At 34.8% G+C, this 6,000-nt stretch overlaps 1 non-coding gene across 1 annotated transcript; it reads left to right on the top strand.

The window, feature by feature from the left end:
• The first annotated feature begins 1,942 nt into the window (after positions 1 to 1,942).
• On the top strand, positions 1,943 to 2,016 carry Trnai-aau (transfer RNA isoleucine (anticodon AAU)). Its single transcript has one exon. It is a non-coding gene; the product is annotated as a tRNA-Ile (tRNA).
• Positions 2,017 to 6,000: the final 3,984 nt, after the last annotated feature.

Here is a 6,000-nt window from a genome sequence, read left to right as displayed (position 1 = left end):
ACTTTTCTGTGCAAGATTAGTTTGGAAAATGGGATTATTTGAGTTAGAGGTTATGCGAACTATGATAAATTGAATGTTTATGCTGCCGAGTGGTCTAAAGCGCTGTCCGTCACGGATCACTGCCATCTCACCTCTGTCTGCGTGGGTTCGAGTCTCGGGCTCGGCAAATGTGGATACGTGAGAAAGCTTGCCGGTAGCTTCTCGTGGGTCGGTGGTTCTTTCCGGGGTTTTCCCGGTTCTTCCTCCACCATTAATACTGGCCGACATGTATAGCCTATCTTGTGCTGAAAAATGGCGTTAGACGCTATAACAACAACAACAATATTTATGCTGATTTTCACAAGCCATTGACCATCAAATATATGGTCTGCATATTTTAAAATATTATATTTCATTATTTTGAGGACTACATTTTGTGAGAAAACACATACAAGCCTGGACGTTGTATACTGAGATGTTTTGGCTTTTATAATTCTTTTGCTTTGTGCTTTTATAATCTAAATAAGAACGGTTGTCGTGAACACACCATTTCTTGACACTACAATACATTGGAGACATCTAGTAGCTGAAGAAGGCGTGAGCTGTCCATATATTCCTTTTTATTTGGTCTTCACCCTTGATGCGTTACAGTATGACAGTGGAGATCTGATTTTAATCATGCTGAGTTAGGCTTGTCTCTTTTTCTTTCTTGACGATAAATTTACTCTTACTATTATTATTAATATTATCATTATTAAAACTGCTAGGAGTAGCAGTAGTTCATATGTTAGTTCCAGTAGTAGGTAATTATTTACTGGTCAATTTGAATCGATCAGGGCTTTAGGGCGGGATGCTTGATAGTAAATATGCTAGAGCTGAATTTGCATCAGATAACTCCTGAAAGCGTAGTCAACATGATAAAACCTTGCCTATTAGCTTCGTGATCTGTAGATTTCCCACCATGAGGCACACTAGTTTCTGGATACTGTAGGCATGTCTACTTCATTTGTTTCATAATTATCATCATGGTTGCCTGTCGTTTCGCCAAATATTACAGATTGCTTAGCGATTGCTGCTGTTATATTTCTTATCACGTTATACTTTATAGTGTGTTCTAAGTAAAAATGAACTTGATGAACTTTGGTAAATTATTATTTTAACTTACCATACTGACAATGTTCATTTCCCAATCAATTGGTAATAAGAATGCACATTCATAGAAATCAGTATAGAGCATAGCAACTGTTTAACCTCAACAATTTTTGCTGAAATCATATTGTCAAACTGTATATTGAAGTGTCCAAGAGGATAGTAAGATATATTTTTTTTGTAATTTCCGAATTATACATTTTACATTGCTTCAACAGATTTTACAATGATAACACACACGTTGACCATGCGAAGTCCCTGGTTTCAATCGCCCTTTTGGCCATACTTATTTTATTTTCTCATACGTCTCTTTCATTTCTATTCTGCAGCACAAATTTCAATTTCCATTTGTAAAGGCACAAAATCTGTACCTAGTTATCTCCTAAAACTATATTATTCAATTCTAAAAGCTGCGTTAGTCTGCTACCCAAAACCTGATTCAGTGGACCATGTAAGATATATATGAGACCTGCAAGTGGAAGTGAGACATCCACGACTAACCAAGAGCCACCTTGGTATGCGTCTTATCTTCGTTCTCTCAAAAAACTCGAGGAGTAATTTATGACTTTACTTAAAACAACATGCAGTGTGTTAACGTTAGCACATTCGGCAATTATGAAAAGACCAATATTTGTTATAATATGGGAGTTATGCATTTTACATTATTTCCATATATTTTATACTATTAACATACACGTTGGCAATGCTTTTACGTACCCTAATTGTGTGGTTCCTTTTGCTAATCATTCATTGTGTGAAAGTATGTACTCCATCTGTATTTCTAGATTGTGTAGGAGGATTTTGATTAGCAAGTGGCCGCATAGCTCAGATGGTTAGAGCGTCGTGCTAATAACGCGAAGGTCGTGGGTTCGATCCCCCCTGTGGCCAATAGTTTTTATTTTCGTTACTATTTTCCTCTCTATTTCTTTATTTACCTTTATCTTCTTCTCCTTCTCTGTCATTTCTATTCTGGAGCAACGAGATGAAGTCTGTACTATTATTTTTTAAAAGTTTAACAATTCAATGGGACTTCCGGTTATGACATCAGAAGGAAAACACGTTTGATGATCGCTCCGTGAATTTTCCAGTTTTTTTCCTTTAATAGACATTTTTGCTGTTTTAATTTGTTACAGGTACGTTGATAAGATTTGTGTGATCGCATTCATATATAAGTGAGATATATTTTGAGTGTGTGGATAACTTTATCCACCACACAATATATTATTTTCTGTGACAATGAATACAAAGCCTGGTCGTGCTGCACGTGCAGCACAAGGAGCTGACTCACACTCTAATGACACCAGTGGAATAGCTAACAATAAGAATGGCATGTCGAGTAACATTGATAGACAGACAGGAGCTTCTCGTCGTTTTGGGAAAGAATGTACCGTGGTGATTGATGTAAAGGATGTGAAGAAAATAAAGGCAAGTGATATTGTTAGAAGTGTAGAAGAATTAACCGGAGATATGTCGGTCTATGCAGTTGTGCCCAAAGGTGCAAATTTGTATGAGGTCACACTACCGAGCAAGGAAGTAGCATATAATACCTTGTGTGGAATTGATATTGGAAGTGAACACTTTGATTGTACTCTATTATATTCAGACACTATTATAGTGTCAATTCTTCATTTACCAGCATACATCAATGATGATGATATAAGTATGAAGCTCGGTGAATACGGAGTAGAACTTCTTTCTCCCATTCAACGCAGATATTATCCTGGAACTAGTGTGGCTGATGGGACTCGTTATGTCAAATGTAAATTTCCACAGCAGGTAAAATCCTTGCCTTACAGTCTGAAATTTCAGACTGTTAATGGTCAATAATACTTTAGAGTATTACATGATAATCAAGTTAAGGTATGTTCTAGATGTCTAGATCCGGGACATGTTATAAAAGACTGCCCTGATTTTGTATGCTACAAGTGTGGGGAGCAAGGCCATGTAGCAAAAAACTGCACAAGGCAAAGATGTGATAGTTGTGGAAGTTTTCCTCTTATGTGTACATGCAGGATATGCGACAAATGCCACAAAGAGGCGCAAACATGTATGTGTTACAGGGAGGCCATTGCAGGCATTCATTCGCAAGTTGATGATGATACGAGGGAAGACATATTGGAGTTACCGAGTGACGAAGATGATAAAGAAGAAATTGAGAATGAAAAAAAAGATAATGAGAGTGGAGAAAGTGGGGAAGAAAAAGAAAGAAGTGGAGTTGATATGACCAATGTAGAAATAGAGGAAGTAAACAACAATCATACAATTGGAGATGGATCGGGGACAGATTCAGATGATGACAGGAAGATGGCTGCAGACGTTGTTGAAAGATCAAACGAATCACGTACATGTCAAGAAAACGGTACTAATATCGAAAATTTCAAAGTAGTACAAAGGAGAAGGAGAAGGTTTAATCCAGTACCTAACATGAAATTGAATAACATGCGACGAACACCTATTAAGAAATGATCAAACACTCAACATTTTTTAATACTTTCAATACACTCATCATAATCATGGCTTTAAATATTGTATCTCTAAATGTAAATGGCTTGCGTAATTTGAATAAACTAAAGTCTGTTTTAGAAATATTTAAAGAGAAAAGAGGCCATATTTTATTATTGCAAGAAACCTTTTGGGATGATGAGTTTGTTGAAAGTGTTAGAGAAAATGAGATTTGGAATGGTGACATATTTTATAGTAATGCAGACAATAGGAGGGCAGGTGTTGCTGTTTTAGTAGTGAGAGAATTGAGAAATCAGGTGACACAAGAAATTATTGAAAAGGGTAGGATTTTACATCTTAAAATAGCTATTGATGATAAAGTGATTGATTTAATCAATATTTATGCTCCAAATGTTGTGAAGGAAAGGTTTAACTTTTTCATGAAGCTAAATACATATTTACATAACAGTACTAGTGATAGCACTATCCTGGCTGGTGATTTTAATACAACTTTAGCAGGTATTGATCGACATAACAAAGCCTTACATATTGATGATGTAGCAGTGCGTGAACTTTATAAAATTATTCATGATAGGAGTATTACCGATTTATGGAGATCACGAAATCCTAGTACTCGTAGTTTCTCCAGAAAACAAGTTGTACTAGGCGAAATGAAGCAGAGTAGAATAGATTATTTTTTGATTTCCTCAAAATTGCATTCCAATGTGCAAAATATTTATTATGCAGATACATCCTTTAGTGATCATTCTTTTGTATACCTTAAACTAAATACCTGCAAAGTGGAAACAGGGCCCGGATTATGGATACTAAACAACAATGTTCTTTTTGAGGAAAAATATGTACAAAGAGTGAAATCAATTCTTACCGAAGGAAAAACTGACGAAATGTATTTCAGGGAACCACTCATTTGGTGGGATAATGTAAAATACAAAATTAAAAAATTTTCCCAAGTATACTGTACAAGAAGAAATAAGGAAAGATTACAAGAATACTTTACATTGCAAAATAAATTAAAATCATTTTCAGAAAAAGTCGCAAATAAAGAATCATATGACATTAACAAATATGAAGAACTAAAACATCAGCTAAGTGACTATGAAACTGATTTTTGTCGGGGTGCTATTTTGAGATCTAAGGCGAAATGGGCAATTGAAAGCGATAGAAATACTAAATACTTTCTAAATCTTGAGAAATATCGACACAACAAAAATGTAATCAATGAATTGATTGATGATGATGGTGTAATTATTTCAAATACAAGCGGGATCTTAGATGAAATACATCAGTTTTATAGTCATTTATATTCTTCGGTAACTGTTGATGATAATTGTACTGATTCACTTTTAAATTTTGTAAACTGTTCTGTATCTGATGAGGATAAAGATATGTGTGATGCCATAATAACAGTTGATGAAATACATACAGCTATAAAAGGGATGGCTAAAAATAAAAGCCCCGGCCCGGACGGATTGACAGTAGAGTGGTATTGTAAATTTTATGATTGTATATATGATATTCTGTTGCACATCTTTCAGAGTGTTAAGAATGACAATATTATGTCGAGATCAATGAGATTTGGGGTTATATCACTTATTTATAAAAATAAGGGGGATAATAGAAGATTGCAAAATTGGCGTCCTATCAGTTTACTTAATGTAGATTATAAAATTTTGGCAAGGATTTTGAATACACGTTTAAAAATGGTATTACCCAAAATTATTTCTCAAACTCAGACATGTTGTATAGTTGGGAGAGATATTGCTGATACTATAGTCACTGTAAGAGATATTATAGATATGGTTGAGAGATACAATCTTGAGGGATATATCTTAAAAATTGATCAAGAAAAAGCGTTTGACAGAGTTTGCCACTCATATCTGATTTCTGTTTTACGAAAGTTCGGTTTTGGTGACAATTTTATTCAGTGGATAAAGATATTTTATAATGAAATTAAAAGTAGTGTTAAATGCAATGGTCATCTAACGAAACCCTTTTTAATTAAAAATTCAGTCAGACAAGGTTGTCCTATATCAGCAATGTTATATGTATTAGCAGCAGAACCCTTAGGACTCGCTATCAAAGCAAATTCCACTATCAAAGGTATTCCACTCCCACTGTCTAGTAATACAAGTAAAGTTTTTCAACATGCAGATGATACAACCTTGACATTAGCGGACACACAATCCATTAATCAATCTTTTAATGTACTTGACTTGTATTGTAAAGGATCTGGTGCAAAGGTGAACAAGGAAAAGACAGAACTTCTGTGTATTGGATCTGGTAAACTTACTGATGATTATTGCAAACAATTACAAATTCAAATGTGTGATCAAGTCATCTTAATTTTGGGAGCTTATGTTGGAAAATGTGCAAAGTTATGTGAGCAACTGAACTGGAATGATAGATTGT

This window comes from Sinohyriopsis cumingii, unplaced genomic scaffold (assembly GCF_028554795.1).
Source record: "Sinohyriopsis cumingii isolate HCF-2022 unplaced genomic scaffold, ASM2855479v2 utg003265l, whole genome shotgun sequence".
NCBI classification, from domain to species: Eukaryota; Metazoa; Mollusca; class Bivalvia; order Unionida; family Unionidae; genus Sinohyriopsis; species Sinohyriopsis cumingii.
This window is presented reverse-complemented; position numbering and strand designations above follow the sequence as displayed.